This window comes from Schistocerca serialis, chromosome 4, assembly GCF_023864345.2.
Source record: "Schistocerca serialis cubense isolate TAMUIC-IGC-003099 chromosome 4, iqSchSeri2.2, whole genome shotgun sequence".
NCBI lineage: Eukaryota > Metazoa > Arthropoda > Insecta > Orthoptera > Acrididae > Schistocerca > Schistocerca serialis.
The window spans coordinates 733,129,951-733,149,815 of NC_064641.1; positions in this window are offsets into that span (position 1 = coordinate 733,129,951).

Here is a 19,865-nt window from a genome sequence, read left to right on the forward strand (position 1 = left end):
TTTGGTCGCTTAGGGATTCACACACATTGGAACATTTGAACCACTTGCAGCTATTCATATATTTCATGTTCCCAAACAAAAATGTGAAAATTACCGAACTATCAGTTTAATAAGCCACAGATGCAAAATACTAACGCAAATTCTTTACAGACGAATGGAAAAACTGATAGAAGCCGACCTCGGGGAAGATCAGTTTGGATTCCGTAGAAATGTTGGAACACGTGAGGCAATACTAACCCTACGACTTATCTTAGAAGAAAGATTAAGGAAAGGCAAACCTACGTTTCTAGCATTTGTAGACTTGGAGAAAGCTTTTGACAATGTTGATTCGAATACTCTCTTTCAAATTCTGAAGGTGGCAGGGGTAAAATACAGGGAGCGAAAGGCTATTTACAATTTGTACAGAAAGCAGATGGCAGTTATAAGAGTCGAGGGGTATGAAAGGGAAGCAGTGGTTGGGAAGGGAGTGAGGCAGCGTTGTAGCCTATCCCAGATGTTATTCAATCTATATATTGAGCAAGCAATAAAGGAAACAAAAGAAAAGTTCGGAGTAGGTATTAAAATCCATGGAGAAGAAATAAAACCTTTGAGGTTCGCCGATGACATTGTAATTCAGTCAGAGACAGCAAAAGACTTGGAAAAGCAGTTGAACAGAATGGACAGTGTCTTGATAGGAGGGTATAAGATGAACATCAACAAAAGCAAAACAAGGATAATGGAATGTAGTCGAATTAAGTCGGGTGATGCTGAGGGAATTAGATTAGGAAATGAGACACTTAAAGTACGAGGTGCATTCAAGTTCTAAGGCCTCCGATTTTTTTTCTAATCAACTACTCACCCGAAATCGATGAAACTGGCGTTACTTCTCGACGTAATCGCCCTGCAGACGTACACATTTTTCAAAACGCTGACGCCATGATTCCATGGCAGCGGCGAAGGCTTCTTTAGGAGTCTGTTTTGACCACTGGAAAATCGCTGAGGCAATAGCAGCACGGCTGGTGAATGTGCGGCCACGGAGAGTGTCTTTCATTGTTGGAAAATGCCAAAAGTCACTAGGAGCCAGGTCAGGTGAGTAGGGAGCATGAGGAATCACTTCAAAGTTGTTATCACGAAGAAACTGTTGCGTAACGTTAGCTCGATGTGCGGGTGCGTTGTCTTGGTGAAACAGCACACGTGCAGCCCTTCCCGGACGTTTTTGTTGCAGTGGAGGAAGGAATTTGTTCTTCAAAACATTTTCGTAGGATGCACCTGTTACCGTAGTGCCCTTTGGAACGCAATGGGTAAGGATTACGCCCTCGCTGTCACAGAACATGGACACCATCATTTTTTCAGCACTGGCAGTTACCCGAAATTTTTTTGGTGGCGGTGAATCTGTGTGCTTCCATTGAGCTGACTGGCGCTTTGTTTCTGGATTGAAAAATGGCATCCACGTCTCATCCATTGTCACAATCGACGAAAAGAAAGTCCCATTCATGCTGTCGTTGCGCGTCAACGTTGCTTGGCAACATGCCACACGGGCAGCCATGTGGTCGTCCGTCAGCATTTGTGGCACCCACCTGGATGACACTTTTCGCATTTTCAGGTCGTCATGCAGGATTGTGTGCACAGAACCCACAGAAATGCCAACTCTGGAGGCGATCTGTTCAACAGTCATTCGGCGATCCCCCAAAACAATTCTCTCCACTTTCTCGATCATGTCGTCAGACCGGCTTGTGCGAGCCGGAGGTTGTTTCGGTTTGTTGTCACACGATGTTCTGCCTTCGTTAAACTGTCGCACCCACGAACGCACTTTCGACACATTCATAACTCCATCACCACATGTCTCCTTCAACTGTCGATGAATTTGAATTGGTTTCACACCACGCAGACTCAGAAAACGAATGATTGCGCGCTGTTCAAGTAAGGAAAACGTCGCCATTTTAAGTATTTAAAACAGTTCTCATTCTCGCCGCTGGCGGTAAAATTCCATCTGCCATACGGTGCTGCCATCTCTGGGACGTATTGACAATGAACGCGGCCTCATTTTAAAACAATGCGCATGTTCCTATCTCTTTCCAGTCCGGAGAAAAAAAATCAGAGGCTTTAGAACTTGAATGCACCTCGTAGTAAAGGAGTTTTGCTGTTTGGGGAGCAAAATAACTGATTATGGTCGAAGTAGAGAGGATATAAAATGTAGACTGGCAATGGCAAGAAAAGCGTTTCTGAAGAAGAGAAATTTGTTAACATCGAGTATAGATTTAAGTGCCAGGAAGTCGTTTCTGAAACCATTTGTATTGAGTGTAGCCATGTATGGAAGTGAAACATGGACGATAAATAGTTTGGACAAGAAGAGAATAGAAGCTTTCGAAATGTGGTGCTACAGAAGAATGCTGAAGATTAGATGGGTAGATCACATAACTAATGAGGAGGTACTGAACAGAATTGGAGAGAAGAGAAATTTGTGGCACAACTTGACTAGGAGAAGGGATCAGTTGGTGGGGCACATTCTGAGGCATCAAGGGATCACCAGTTTAGTATTGGAGGGTAGCGTGGAGGGTAAAAATCGTAGAGGGAGACCAAGAGATGAATACACTAAGCAGATTCAGAAGGATGTAGGCTGCAGTAGGTACTGGGAGATGAAGAAGCTTGCACAGGATAGAGTAGCGTGGAGAGCTGCATCAAACCAGTCTCAGGACTGAAGACCACAACAACAACAAACAAAAATGGAATTTTTATGGATGATAATGGGCCACACCACTTGGCTACAGTTGTTCGAGATTGGTTTGAAGAACATTCTGGACAATTCGACTGAGTGATTTGGCCACCCACATCGCCCAAAATGAATCCCATGGAATACTTATCGAATATAGTCAGGATGTCAGTTCATGCACGAAATCTTGCACTGGCAACACTTTTGCAGTTATGGACGGCTTTAGAGGCGGTGTGCCTAAATATTTCTGCAGCGGACGTACAAGAACTTGCTGAGTCCATGCCACGTTGAGGCGCTACACTACGTCGGGTGACACGATATCAAGAGGTACCCCATGACTTTTGTCGCTTCATTGGTTTTGGCAATAAATTAATCATCCGAATCAAAATCCCGAGAGACTAGTGAAGTAGTAGTGAAATAAAGATCATATTGATACTGTAAATAATGAATATGGACAATAACTAGTGCTAAAAGTAAACCTGAGAAAATAATTGACGATAACAGGATACCGGTTTCAAGGAAAAATTATACAAAATGAAATGTTTCTTTACAAAAGATCACTTTGGCCTTGCACAACTTAAGCTTCTAAGATCGGTAAAGTTACTCGCGGAATGCTTTGCCGTAGCTATCTTTGCGATTATCCATCCATCCCTCGTCCATACATTCTGTATTCTGCACGCAGAACTGAAATGGCTCAAATGGCTCTGAGCACTATGGGACTTAACATCTATGGTCATCAGTCCCCTAGTACTTAGAACTACTTAAACCTAACCAACTTAAGGACATCACACAACACCCAGTCATCACGAGGCAGAGAAAATCCCTGACCCCGCCGGGAATCGAACCCCGGAACCCGGGCGCGGGAAGCGAGAACGCTACCGCACGACCACGAGCTGCGGACACCCAGAACTGAGTGATTGCGCTGTTTAATGCTCTCATTCCTTCACATGTTAGGTCTTCACGTTTGGTCACTCTTTTTTTTTCTTGAATCTGGGTTCTGCATCCTGCTCTGTGGCTCCTATCAATGCAAAATTGTGAGACTTGTTCACACAATTTTTCACCGGTGACTTTGAAGAATAGACTAGTGGCCATTAAAATTGCTACACCACGAAGATTACGTGCTACAGACGCGAAATTTAACCGACAGGAAGAAGATGCTGTGATATGCAAATTATTAGCTTTTCAGAGCATTCACACAAGATTGGCGCCGGTGGCGACATCTACAACGTGCTGACATGAGGAAAGTTTCCAACCGATTTCTCATACACAAACAGCAGTTGACCGGCGTTGCCTGGTGAAACGTTGTTGTGATGCCTCGTGTAAGCAGGGGAAATGCTTGCCATCACGTTTCCGACTTTGATAAATTTCGGATTGTAACCTATCGCGATTGTTGTTTATCGTATCGACATTGCTGCTCCCGTTGGTCGAGATCCAATGACTGTTAGCAGAATATGGAATCGGTGGGTTCAGGAGGGTAATACGGAACGCTGTGCTGGATCCCAACGGCCTCGTATCACAAGCAGTCGACAGGCATCTTATCCGCATGGCTGTAACGGATCGTGCAGCCACGTCTCGATCCCTGAGTCAACAGATGAGGATGTTTGCAAGACAAAACCATCTGCACGAACAGTTCGACGACGTTTGCAGCTGCTCGGAAACCGTGGCTGCGGTTACCCTTGACGCTGCATCACAGACTGGAGCGCCTGCCATGGTGTACTCAACGACGAACCTTTGTGCACGAATGGCGAAACGTCATTTTTTCGAATGAATCCAAATTCTGTTTACAAAATCATGATGGTCGCATCAGTGTTTGGCGACATCTCGGTGAACGCATATTGGAAGCGTTTATTCGTCATCGCCATATTGGCGTATCACCCAGCGTAGAGGTATGGGGTGCCATTGGTTACACGTCTCGGTCACCTCTTGTTTGCAGTGACAGCACTTTGAACAGTGGATGTGTTACGACCCGTGGCTCTACCCTTCATTTGATTTCTGCGAAACCCTACTTTTCAGCAGGATAATGCACGACCGCATGTTGAAGGTCCTGTACGGGCCTCTCAGGATACAGAAAATGTTCGACTGCTGCCCTGGCCAGCACATTCTCCAGATCTCTCACCAATTGAAGAGGTCTGGTCAATGGTGGCCGAGCAACTGGCTCGTCACAACACGCCAGTCACTACTCTTTATGAACTGTGGTATCGTGTTGAAGCTGCATGGGCAGCTGTGCCTGTACACGCCATCCAAGCTCTGTTTGACTCAATGCCCAGGCGTATCAAGGCCGTTATTAATTACGGCCAGAGGTGGTTGTTCTGGGTACTGATTTCTCGGGATCTATGCACCCAAATTGCGTGAAAATGTAATCACATGTCAGTTCTAGTATAATATATTTGTCCAATGAATACCGTTTTATCATATGCATTTCTTCTTGGTGTACCAATTTTAAACGTCAGTAGTGGACTACTTCTGTATTTTCCTCATGTTAATATGATGCTGACTGCATGGTAAGTACAGCAAATGTTATTCAAATTGCATAAAAAGAGCTTTGCAGGTTATGTACGCAGATATGAATGTAACTAATGGTGCGTCTCCTGGACGCGTGATGTTACAGGATACCCGCCAGTTTGCTGAGCGTCTCAGTGGGCAGCGTGCACATCTCGTCAGGAACGAGGGTGCCTGTGTCCGCAGTCTTTGTCCACTCCGAATACAACCGCACAACAAACCAGAACGATATCGCTGTTGTCAGGGTACGTTTTTGCTGGCCTGTCTCATTACTCTTAACACACCAGTCATGTGTACCGTTTCATCTATCTTGAAAGTTATTCGGTCACATCATTGCCAATTGTTCAACTCTCCCGCTAGCAACTTTTTTCACGGACATGTTATGTATGAAACTGCAGTCTAACCTGGAGTAGGCATGTCACCTTAAACAGCACAGACGTCTATTTTAGAATCAATGGAACTCCATTTGGAAAGTTGTCACCATTTCGAAAATCCTTGTAAGCATGGGGTAAGTGGATGAGGTGGAGAAGATAATATTTTATCTTATCTTAGAAGAACTGAAGTTCTTTGTAGTTTTCTGAACATGAAACTTTCAGTATTATTCAATCTGAAGTACGCCTTCTTTACTTAGAATATGATCTAGGTTCTCAATGCCTCTTCAGAGAAATAGATACTTTCAAAGGTTGTAAGCCAGATTACTAATATTTTCCCTACGTATGCAAAGATTACTTAGGCGAAATCACGTGGATACAGTGACAATGATATCATCCAGATAGTTGTCATGTAGGGCACAGGTAGGTGAGCTGATGAAAAATTGCTTACAATAACGAATGTCAATAATTTAACAGTAAAGGCGAAAGGCCATTTTTTAGCGCTGCTATACGGTGTAAGTCTTCATCGAGTGGAATTTGTTAAGTACGAGGACTGATCAACAATGACTGAGACTGATTTATTTCGCAGATATTTATCACTGCATTTCAATGTTTGCATGCTATTTTTCAGAGTCCTCCCCTCCTACTTGAAGCGTCTTTTTATAGCGGCTCTGACAGTCGTCAAACACATACTGCAGGCCATTCTTCGTTGTCTCCTTGGGAATCGCCTCACTTTTCTTGAGCCCTGCGTCAATGTTCTTAAATCGAATGTCCTGAAGCTTTGGCTTTATTGATTGGAATAACATCACGGGGTGCGAGATCGGTGCTGTAAGATGGATGCGGTACTCAGGTATTGTTGAACTGACTGCATTGTGAAGTCGCCACTCTGTCTGAGATAGTTCTGATCGTTTCTGTGCAATGTGTTTCCTCTATTTAGCGCATATTGACGTGTAGTATGCTGGTGTAACAGTAGTGTGAGAGGGATCTGCATGCTAGCAAATCATTCTACGACAGTCAAAAAATGTGATCATCACTTACCCTGCAGAGGGAACAACTGTCGCCCTTTTTGGTATTGGAGAACCTAGCGATTTCCACACTGTGCCGGTTCGTTTCCCTTCAAAATCATGCAGTCATGACTTATCACCAGTGATAATCGATTCCAAAAATATATCTCCTCCATCAGCAAAGAGAGACAGAACCTCACGGCTTGTTTCCATTCACACAGCCTGTTGTTCAGCAGTCATCAAACACGGCACCCACCGGGCACAAATATCGGTCATATGGAAATGATCATGCATAATCATAAAAAACTGCCATATAAAATCCTCAATAGTTCATTGAGTTTGCGTAAAGTTATCCGCCGATTCTCACGGAGAATGAGAGCAGCTGTGTTCATGTCGACATCAGTCTCAGCAGAAGCTGAAACATCAAGCCCATCTTGCTTGACACAAACAATTCGATCTTCTTTGAAGTCCTTGAATCACGTAGACACTATTGCACGAAGGAACATTGCATAGCACTACTTCCACTGTCCGAGTGATACAGAGTTGTGCGTAATACGTTATTGCATCGTATTTATTGATAACATAGGCACTGCTATTTCGTACATATGTCATACGATGGCTTTCTATCATTGTGTCACAATAAAGCATCAGTTCACTTTCACTCTTGGAGTAGTGCAGTGCATGCGCGTAATTCGTTATTGGGCACTGCCGGAAACTAGAGCCGGCTGGAGTGGTCGAGCGGTTCTAGGCCCTTCAGTCTGGAACCGCTCGACCGCTACGGTAGCAGGTTCGAATCCTGCCTCGGACATGGATGTGTGTGATGTCCTTAGGTTAGTTAGGTTTAAGTAGTTGTAGGGGACTGATGACCTCGGATGTTAAGTCCCATAGTGCTCAGAACCATTTGAACTATTTGAACCGGAAACCAGTTGCAACTGGAAAAGAATGCGTACTGCCTTTGTTGGCAGCCAACTCTGTTTCAGAGACTGGCGGAATGTTACTTGATACCACGTAATTATACGTTTGTGACTATTACAGCGCTATCTATCACAAAGCGAAAACAAGTGGTCCAACAAAATTTTCATATTTTTTTACGTAATACACGAATATGTAATAAAATGGGGGTTGCTATTAAAAAAAAAAAAACGCAGTTGATATCCGTTTGACCTATTGCAGCGCCATCTAGCGGGCCAACCATAGCGGCATCTGGTTTCCCCATTCAAGCTAGACTAGTTTCGTTCTTTGTAGTTTTTCGTTTGACGCTTACTTCGTGAGATATTTGGCCCGGTCACGATCAATGGACCACGAGATATATATATATATATATATATATATATATATATATATAGAGAGAGAGAGAGAGAGAGAGAGAGAGAGAGAATGGATAATAGTGGTATATGATTGGCAAGTATGCATGAGGCGCTTATGCCATCCGTCAACACCTTTATGCTCCAGTCATACTGTGCCTTGTGTTCTTTTAATCGTCGCAGTGTGTGGCTTTTTGTGTGTGCTACTTTTAAACAGTTTTTTATCTCCATTTTACAGTCACCCCGTTTTTTGTCTATTGCCTTCCATGATGTTCCCCGTTTTTTATATCTATGTTCCCCTTCTTCTCTCCTTTGCTGTTTTTAAATGTCTTCTATTGTTTTGTTCTATGTCTTTCGGCTGAAGAGCTGCGCATATGCTGCTGCCAGCCCGCCCCGATGGGGAATTGAAATACAATAAAGAAAAAAGAATGAGGCGCTGTTGTAGATTGTTGAAACGCTTTCTATACCCATTAAGTGGCATTACTTGACTTTACATGATCTAGAATAATCTACACCCATGCAGCAAGTTGTTTCCGTCAAAGACAGATGGCGATTTAAATTTTCACAACAGTTTTTGTAGGTTAAATTTTGACTGAAGGTGACTGACCTATTCTAATTAGGACGGTACTCTGATTTACATACTTATAAATGACAATCGAGAGCCCTACTAGATCCATTGTCGACTGTACAAGTAGAGCTGAGGTTGACTTGTTGATGGTAGTGTTCCCGTCAAATAAAGACGCATCAGTGGACAATGGTAGTTGAATTGCAAATCTGCCCTGTGGAAACCCACAAATAATTTCTTTCTACAGCAAACAGGGAAGACCGCACAGAGCACATTCACGCAGAGCACTTTTCTCGGGAACCGTTCTTGCTAGAGCGCTACCGACACTGTAAGATTAGTACTGCTGTCTACTGAGGGCTATTACAAATTTTACAGAAGCAGTTGAATGAACATCTTAGTGCGATGAACATATTTGTGCTTTTATGCATAGTTAATAAATTTTCTTACTCTAATACCGAAGCTCCTTGGAAGCATACCTTTTAGAGCTGTATAAATAAATATATGTTCGTTTACAGGAGATTATTCTGCAGCATGACCCAAAAGTCCGTTAACATTTGAAAATTCAGTACTCCACGGAATAATGTAGGTAGCGAGGTAAAAACTGACACACATGCCTGAAATGACATGGGGTTTTTTTGAAACCAAAAAAGTGTACAAAATTATCATCAGATGACGCTTCATATGATACAAAAGCAATAATTAGCATAACAAATGATTTTTAGCAAAGACAATGATCTTTGTAACAAATGCTCAACATGTCGACAGTCATTCATCAACAATACCTCTAGTCGAGGGACAATGTTACGAACAGCATTGTACAGAATATAAGTAGGTATGCTAAGACATTGCCATCGAATGTTGTCTTTTAGCATACCTAAGAGGTCGAAGATCGCGCTAGACTTGCGACTCCAGGTAACCCCACTACCTGGGGACCTGGGAGGCCAACCAGGACGTGGTAGCTCACCGAACGATGTACGCAAGACACCTTTAACACGTGTATCAGTACAGGATGGAGTGTTATCCTGCATAAAAGTCGTACCTCCCAGCAGGTGTTAATCAGCCATTCTGGGGATGATATGACCCCCTCTCCCCCCTGCAGCTGATTTTACACACGATTCTCATGCTGCGTCATTGGCGTGTTGCTGTCCAGCGCCATCTGTTGGCCAGTTTTAGCACTCGGTTTCGGTTGCAATAAAATCCCACGTTTACTTGAGGAAGATTTGTCAATTCTTAGATCTGTACCTCCGTTATTATGTGAATTAGTGCATTTTCAGAAGTTAAACGACTTTTGGTTCACCCAGTACTTTACAAAGTACATTTGTATAATCTGAAAGCCTAAAAGTTACCAGTGTAGTTTTAAAACTATTTCAAACAAGAGTATGGTGGAAGTTTGCCTAATTGTATTGGGACACGTTTATGTACCTTTTTGCATTGCCATCCTAACTGAAATTCCAAGAAGGGAAGTTCAAGACAACGGCAGTTATAAACGCAGTCTAAAAAAAAATAAAGACACACGAGAATAAATGGTAGAAATTGTTATTTCAACCTAATGAATCTCAATCAGAGAGAATTAATTCTATGAGAGCAAGGAATGATGATGACAAGAAATTGGTAAAAGCAATGACGAGAAAAAATGTGGACAGGCTTACCTGTGATGTCATCATTAGTGTTCATCCCAAAGGCAGGTTTTCACGCGTTGACTCTCCATGCTCTCCAGTCCTCTGCCATCCTCTTGAAGTCTGTGTAATTTCCATTTCCCTTTACGTAGTCTATCTCATCACTCCCTTCTCACAAACTAATCATTCCAAAGCGTCTATTGGCAAGCATTCCTGCCTCAACAAGTGCCCCTTCCAGTTCTTCCTTTCTCTTAAAACCTGTAGCAGTCTGATGAAAATGCTGAAAATTGCCTTTGTAGTTTCATGTTCACAAGAAACAGAACACATTGAACTACTAGAGATAGGACATTCATATTCACTTGACATGCACACTAGTATGTTCTGCAGAAATAATTAGCATTTTGGTCACCTCGGTTCAGCATGTGTCCTGTGGCACAGAGTCGGCCATGGGCCATGCTAGCTTGTTCCATGCATGGGGGCATCGACGCGAATGGCTTCCTGTGGTATAGCCATCCATGCTGCATTCACCTGGTTCCAAAGTTTGTCAGTGGTGGTTCGCAAGGGGTCACAGTGCTGCACCCATTATTTCACCATATCCCACACATTTCCGATTGGCGACAAGTCTGGTGATCTGGCGGGCCAGGGCAAAAGGCAGACATCCTGTGACACAAAGGAGGCACGTGTTCGTGCGGCAACATGTGGTCGTGCATTGAGTTGGTGAGAAATGGCGTCTGGGGTGTTGTGCAGGAAGAGATGGCTACAGGTCGCAGTATGTCATTCACGTATGTCACACTGGTCATAGTGTCCTGGACATGAACCAACTGTGATTTGTGGTTGCACCAAACAGAACCCCACACCATAGGGCTTTGAGCTGGTGCTATATGTCTTGCGCGAAGGCAATCACTGGGATGCCGCTCCCCCAGTCTGCAACGAACCATCGTTTCCAAACAAACAAAACCTGGATTCGTCCGAAAACACTATCTGATGCCATTCCTGTACCGAGCGATGTCGTTCCATACACCGTTGCCGTCCGGCATGTTTCTACACATTCGTCAAAGGTAGGTCGAGAAGTGGACGACGCGCACGTAACCCATGCCGTAATAAACGGCGACGGACTGTCACCGCTGATAGTGTATGATGCGTTACACTGTCCCTACTGTTGCTCCAGGGCCGAGTAGGACGCATATCCGCCCGGCAATGCCATTCGGATGAGATTTCGATCTTCTCGGAGGTGGTCTTCGTGCTGTGACTTGACCCATCCCGTCGTGTTCTACAGCCTTCCGTGAACCATTCGTCCCACACTAGCAGCAATGTCCGGGATGGATGCCTGACATTCTCCCTTGCCAATAATGATCCTTCTTTCAATTTCACTGATTTGATGGTACAGTTCGCGTATACGTCTGCGAGGCATCCTGCACTTCTTATCAAGTCATACTGATGCATTACTTTCGGTTTATAGCGACAGCGAGTCAGCAGACGCATTTTAACGGTAGGTGGTGTTGCACAGTGATATCGATGTTGACATTGAACCTGCGTGCCGACATGTTTCAAATGCTAATTATTTCCACAGAACATACTAAAGTACATGTCCTGTGAATATGAACCTGCTATCTCCAGTCATTCATTGTGTTTTCTCTGAACATGAGTATATTTACTGCTTGAAATGACGCAACCATCAAAAAGAAATCAAGAATGGGTCCAGTGCCTTACATGTAAAAGGTAAAGTCACGACGATTGTGCCTCATGAAACATTATTTTATGTGTGCATAATTAACAAAACTCGGACAATGATGATGAATAGGCCTTTAATTAAGGTAAGATGAATGTGCCGTGAACTGCTAATTTATGGGACGCACAGCAGTTTTGTGCGTGGCATCTCCTGGGTTACATGTAGCTAGAGGAGGGTTTTGTCCAAAAAATGAATCGCCATTCGCACCTTGAGGTTAGTTCTTTTCTTCTTTTCCAGAGTAAATATGCAGTGCTACCAGCTGTCAGGTGATGATGGAGCCAGAAGGTTTGAAATACGTTGTGTACAATAAATTAAGTATAAATGTAACTGAATATGATTTCTTAACCAGTAACGTAATTTCTCTACTCCTGTTGTACTAGTTCTTTCCCTAACGCCGCAGCCGTCTTGCTCATCCATCACTGTACATTGATCTGGTAGTTCGTGGTCTCAGCATCAGTAGGTATTTGTAGCTGTCTTTTGGAAACAATGACGTTGTCCTCTGGTGAGGGTCATCGAATGTGGCCTGGTTTAATATACCTGACAGAGCTCTTCGCCACGCCACAGTCTCCTCACCTTTCATTTCACGCTTTCACTTTCTGCGGGGTCAGTGTGTCGAAAGTCGTTCTTGTGAATGAGTTATGTACTGGTACTCAAGAGCACACGGTTGACAGAGTGGCGTCATGCTCCCTTCTAATTCAGGCCGTACTGCTGAATTTACGCCTCAGACACTGTAAAGTGTCAGGCAAATCCAACACCTTCCATGAAAACCCTGACATGATAAGCAAATCCAGTAGTATGTCACATAGCTCTGAATAAATCGTGACATTAAATTAACCAAAGTAATACCAGTAACGAGTGAGCAAATGGAATGCCACAGACTAACACAAGAATGCCTAAATGCATATCACACCTTCCCACCGTGAGACAGGCGCAGTTCCGAGGGGAGAAACGAGAACAGAAGCCGAGAGCAGAACCGTGTTAAGCTAGAAGGCCCTACGATAAGGAACGGACACCCACGTCGCCAGCTAACCGCTAGGACCACCCCCCAGCCCATGTTAAAAGCTAGAGCCCTCCAGAAGAACAGTATAGATCTTACGATAACACTAAAAGGGCCACCCTAGCCGCAAGTTTTAGCGTGAGACTTTTTCACGTCTGTTACGTCAGGACCACCCCCCAGCCCATGTTAAAGATAGAGCCCTCCAGAAGAACAGTATAGATCTTACGATAACACAAAAAGGACCACACCAGCTGCAAGTTTTAGAGTGAGAGTTTTTCGCGTCTCTGTTACGTTGCAAACTTTAAAAACATTGCCCCACCACGAAAAGTATAACGTTTCTCATTGGATAGACAGAATTTTTGTAGGCGGAACTTAAGGTTAACATTGAGATCCTGATTGGTCAGATGAAAACACAGCCAGATAGTTTTTTTAAACCAACTTCGGTAAATTGTAGTAAGGAGAAGTTAGGAGAGAGTTGCTTCCGAGACGGCGAGGTGAGCGGAGCTGTGCTGCCTGCCGCCCCCTGACAAACACCGACAAGGTAATGAACGCACGCGATGCCGCATAACAACGCATAAAGCTTCACTCAGAACTGCAGAAGTCTCATCTGTTACACCCCCTTTTTGCGTAATACTAGTGTCGATCGTCAATTAAAGCTCATGGTGTTCACATTTGCCACTTGAAGTAAGAATCTGAAAAGCCATGATTTTTCTGTTATATACACTCCTGGAAATGGAAAAAAGAACACATTGACACCGGTGTGTCAGACCCACCATACTTGCTCCGGACACTGCGAGAGGGCTGTACAAGCAATGATCACACGCATGGCACAGCGGACACACCAGGAACCGCGGTGTTGGCCGTCGAATGGCGCTAGCTGCGCAGCATTTGTGCACCGCCGCCGTCAGTGTCAGCCAGTTTGCCGTGGCATACGGAGCTCCATCGCAGTCTTTAACACTGGTAGCATGCCGCGACAGCGTGGACGTGAACCGTATGTGCAGTTGACGGACTTTGAGCGAGGGGGTATAGTGGGCATGCGGGAGGCCGGGTGGACGTACCGCCGAGTTGCTCAACACGTGGGGCGTGAGGTCTCCACAGTACATCGATGTTGTCGCCAGTGGTCGTTGGAAGGTGCACGTGCCCGTCGACCTGGGACCAGACCGCAGCGACGCACGGATGCACGCCAAGACCGTAGGATCCTACGCAGTGCCGTAGGGGACCGCACCGCCACTTCCCAGCAAATTAGGGACACTGTTGCTCCTGGGGTATCGGCGAGGACCATCCGCAACCGTCTCCATGAAGCTGGGCTACGGTCCCGCACACCGTTAGGCCGTCTTCCGCTCACGCCCCAACATCGTGCAGCCCGCCTCCAATGGTGTCGCGACAGGCGTGAATGGATGGACGAATGGAGACGTGTCGTCTTCAGCGATGAGAGTCGCTTCTGCCTTGGTGCCAATGATGGTCGTATGCGTGTTTGGCGCCGTGCAGGTGAGCGCCACAATCAGGACTGCATACGACTGAGGCACACAGGGCCAACACCCGGCATCATGGTGTGGGGAGTGATCTCCTACACTGGCCGTACACCACTGGTGATCGTCGAGGGGACACTGAATAGTGCACGGTACATCCAAACCGTCATCGAACCCATCGTTCTACCATTCCTAGACCGGCAAGGGAACTTGCTGTTCCAACAGGACAATGCACGTCCGCATGTATCCCGTGCCACCCAACGTGCTCTAGAAGGTGTAAGTCAACTACCCTGGCCAGCAAGATCTCCGGATCTGTCCCCCATTGAGCATATTTTGGGACTGGATGAAGTGTCGTCTCACGCGGTCTGCACGTCCAGCACGAACGCTGGTCCAACTGAGGCGCCAGGTGGAAATGGCATGGCAAGCCGTTCCACAGGACTACATCCAGCATCTCTACGATCGTCTCCATGGGAGAATAGCAGCCTGCATTGCTGCGAAAGGTGGATATACACTGTACTAGTGCCGACATTGTGCATGCTCTGTTGCCTGTGTCTATGTGCCTGTGGTTCTGTCAGTGTGATCATGTGATGTATCTGACCCCAGGAATGTGTCAATAAAGTTTCCCCTTCCTGGGACAATGAATTCACGGTGTTCTTATTTCAATTTCCAGGAGTGTAGTTATTGAGAAGCCACATCAGCCACTGTAATTTACGACAAGTTAGATAAGTAATTAAAGATAATTGAGGGTCACTGTAGACCATTTTGATAGTTTTCTCTTTTGTGAAACTTAATTTAAGCCTAGATTATAGATGTGATATGGCATAGGTCATCCTTCGATCCATTGTAGAACTTGGAAACCCATTCAGGGAATATTCGTCCTCATTTTTGTTGAACGCAGTTGGTTTTTACCATCCTGTATTAAAACATTTCCTTTTATCAGTAGTGCAATTTATAAACAATGTTTTGTGAGTAGAATAAAATTTTCAATGGTAAACTTAACTACTTTTTCGACGTTATTTTACCAGCTAACTAAAAATAGGAAAGCCTTGAACCCCTTCCACTAAATTTAGTTAGTATTAAGATTCTTTTGCAGGGAGTGCAGTGGAGCTGACGCTGAAATCATTAAGTATTTGGTTATATCATCGCTAGTCTCACTGAACTCTTCTGAACTCTACATGTCATGTGTGGTCTGGCGTCTCCTTACCAGCAACAGGTCCCAGGTTCAAACTAGTCAATTCCCTAAAAAACACGCTCAGAGCGTCGTTGCGCGAAAGTGGTAGGGAGACACGATATAGAACAACAGACACCACGCAGAATGTTAAAACACCTAGACTGAATGATGTTTTGCCGGGGCCACCGTTCTGTGCCACACTTGTTGCAGTACCGGATTTCGTGCATCCGATATAGATGTTGTGCACGAGCTTGCCCTGGGTTGACTCTGCGCTGGCCTGGGAGAGACTTAAAAAATTTGAGGTTTGCCCAGGATGCCTTTATGTGGCGCAACAGTCGATTTGGGCAGCTTTACAAGGATGGATTTGTTACTCAGGTGACATGTAACGAGTAGTTCCTGTTCGAACTGACTGATCTCTCCTGCTTTTATTGCTTCTCTGCTGGCAACACCGGACTCCCGTCTCCTTTTATACTGGCAGATAAGACTCTAATGACATCTAAAGGTCAATTCCAAATAACATAGTGGTATCCAGATACTTCTGGTCACATAGTATATGTTTGTGGGTCATTTTTACAGTGGGAGACAGTGCTGACTTCTGTGATCAGTGATGCTGCTGCAGGAATAGAATTCATCTAGGCGGTGCCCTATACAAAGAGTGGCGAACAAAATCATGCAAAATACTGCATGCGATGTAACAGTGAGTCGCTCCACTGCTGCTGAAGTCTATGCAGTGCATTTGTCTCAGTACAGTCTTGTCAGAAATAGGTTCCTAACGCCCCACGTTCAAATCGTGGACGATCTGACGCACTGTAGAGAGTCGATAGTCTCCTATGGCTATAGTAATGGAATACTGTGTGACACAATGGCCTGGTGCAAGTGTTTCACTCAACTTGCGTGTCCCTAACCGAGACCCAGTATCTACGGTTTAACGTGAAATACCGTCCTTGAGGAGTGAAGGTAGGTGAAAGGGAAGCTTTAATATTTCGTGATCCGATTGGGATTCTAACACACGACCCTCCAATTTCCACGCACTAACTTTATCACGACACTCCTATGCCCAACAACCGGATAATTCTGGGGAGGCGGCATGACGTATGTTCGTTAAGCACTTGTGGTCGCTCTGTGACTCAGTTTACGCGTATGGAAACATTGTTAGTGCCATGCTGAAGAACCCTACTGGACACTGCTGATGTAGGAAATCTAAGTTCTTGCGTAGTCGTCGTTATACTATGACTCATGCGTCTTGCGCTGATAATCATCCGAAGTTCAAAAGCGTCTAACCCGCACCGGGACCTCACTATAGCAGAATGCTCGCATATCGTGGTACTTTTTACCATACATTCGATCGTCATATAGGGCAGAATTTAAACTGGGACAACCGTTCCCGTTACTTAGTTTAATGTTCATGTTTTACTAGTTGCCGCATTTATTACGTGTATCTGTACGCTACGTGTACGTATAATGGAGATAAAATAAGCTTTTTTTCACTGTTGTCGGCACTGATGTCTCTTCTACCACCGACATGATGTGACAAATTTCATGAGACCTCAGTAACAAGTGTCGTGACCGAAAAACAATTACAAGATGGAGACAAAGTGAAAAGAGCCAACAGTAAATTCTAGGAATTAATGAAAGAGCTGCATCTATTTGGTGTGATATGAGTTCCCACAACTGTTCTTCTTAAATTAGGAGTTGTCTAAAACTGTTTGCAAACATGGGTCGTGTTAATTACGGTGTAGGTATGCTCTGACAAGCAAATGTTTTCATCTTAGCGCAGCCTGGGTCAACGAACGGAAAGAATTATACTACAATGATCCACTGAAGACCACAGGTTTCTTAAATGAAAAACACTCAGGAAACAATCCGGCAGAACCCCTGCGAGTTCGGACTCACTCCGCATATACACAGCATGTTCCCCATATTGTGACCACCAAAAATATAGCGACAGAAGAAAGATAGCAGCACGAAAAACGGATCTACATCTACATACATACTCCGCAATCCACCATACGGTGCGTGGCGGAGGGTGCCTCGTACCATAACTAGCATCTTCTCTCCCTGTTCCACTCCCAAACAGAATGAGGGAAAAATGACTGCCTATATGCCTCTGTACGAGCCTTAATCTCTCTTATCTTAACTTTGTGGTCTTTCCGCGAAATGTAAGTTGGCGGCAGTAAAATTGTACTGTAGTCAGCCTCAAATGCTGGTTCTCTAAATTTTGTCAGTAGCGATTCACGAAAAGAACGCCTCCTTTCCTCCAGAGACTCCGACCCGAGTTCCTGAAGCATTTCCGTAACACTCGCGTGATGATCAGAGCTACCAGTAGCAAATCTAGCACCTCGCCTCTGAATTGCTTCTATGTCCTCCCTCAATCCGACCTAATAGGGATCCCAAACGCTCGAGCAGTACTCAAGAATAGGTAGTATTAGTGTTTTATAAGCGGTCTCCTTTACAGATGAACTACATCTTCCCAAAATTCTACCAATGAACCGAAGACGACTATCCGCCTTCCCCAAAACTGCTATTACATGCTTGTCCCACTTCATATCGCTCTGCAGTGTTACGCCCAAATATTTAATCGACGTGACTGTGTCAAGCGGTACACTACTAATGGAGTATTCAAACATTACAGGATTCTTTTTCCTATTCATCTGCATTACTTTACATTTATCTATATTTAGAGTTAGCTGCCATTCTTTACACCAATTACAAATCCTGTCCAAGTCATCTTGTATCCTCCTACAGTCACTCAACGACGACACCTTCCCGTACACCACAGCATCATCAACAAACAGCCGCACATTGCTATCCACCCTATCCAAAAGATCATTTATGTAGATAGAAAACAACAGTGGACCTACCACACTTCCCTGGGGCACTCCAGATGATACCCTCACTTCCGAAGAACACTCACCATTAATGTAGAGTAATGAAAATTCGGCAATACATGTGCCTAGGTGACATATTTCAGTGACTAACATTGCACGATCACAAGTTAATGTAAGCGCGAGATATGTCATTGCAAATATGAAATGCTGGTACATGAACAACCGATGTAACCGCCAGAATGTCGAATGCAAGCATGCCGAATGTGGGCTTGTGGGATAGAGTTCCATGCCTGTTGGATTTGGTTGGTCTACACATGGACGATTAATGCTGTTTGTGGATGAAGGTAGAGTCGTCATCCGATAATGCCCCATGTGTGCTCTATTGTAGACAGAACTGTAGATCGAGTAGGCCAAAGCAACAGCTCGACACTGTGTAGAGCACGTTGGGTTGCAACAGCGCTATTGGGCGAACGTTGTCCAGTTGGGAAACACTCTCTGGAATGTTGTTCGTGAATGGCAGTACAAGAGATCGAATCACCAGATTGACGTACAATTTTGCAGTCAGAGTGCTTGGGGTAGCCACGAGAGTGCTCCATCTATCATATGAAATCGTACCGCAGACGATAGCTACAGGTGTGCGTCCGATGAGTGCAACACGCAGACAGCATGGTTGCAGGCCCTCAACTGACGTCCTAATCAATGCACGGCGATCACTGGCACAGAGACAGCTTTCGTCAGAAAACACAACAGGCCTCCACCCTGCCTTCCAATGAGCTCTCACTTGACACCACTGAAGCTGCAAATGGCGGTGGCTTGGGGTCAGTGGAATGCACGCCACAGGGCGTCTGGCTCGGAGCTGTCCTTGAACTAACCGATTTGTAACAGTTCGTTGTTTCACTGTGGTGCCAACCGCTGGTCAAAATGCTTCTGCTGATGCAGTACGATGTGCCAGAGCCATACGCCGTACACGATTATCTTCCCTCCCGGTACTGCCACGTGGCCGTCTCGAGACCGGGCTTCTTGCGACGTACATTTGGGTGACCACCGCTGCCAGCAGTCATAAACAGTGGCTACATTCCTGCCAAGTTCTACATTATCACAGAAGGAACATCCAACTTTTCGTAGCCCTATTACACGACCTCGTTCAAACGCACCTGTCAGTGAGGGGTTGATAATAGCGTATTTGTCGTCTTAAAGGTGTTGTTGACTAGCGTCAGCTCACCACGTCCAGTCTCAAAGGTAACTAACGGTCACAGCGTGTATTTAAAGAAAACCTGATTTCCATCCTCATAGTGGCGTTACTAGCGCCAATCTTATACGACTGGCGCGTATTTTGAATAGACGTCACCTTTCAGATGTAGAAACTTGCCCACCAACTTTTGTTTTATGTCGCACAACTCCTCTTTGCTGTTGCAATTTAGTTCCGTAAGTATATTTCGTAAACGATTCGAGGACACGAAATAAGGTTTCCAGTAAGTCAGTGCGTGTCAGTCAGTGGTGGCGGACGAGGGGGGGGAGGGGGGGGAGGGTAGAGGGGAGAGGGGAGAGGAAGGAGGAGGGGATAGAGGCGTTCGTATAATACAGAGTCAAAATTATTCTTCATGAATTCATGAAGTGTTTAAT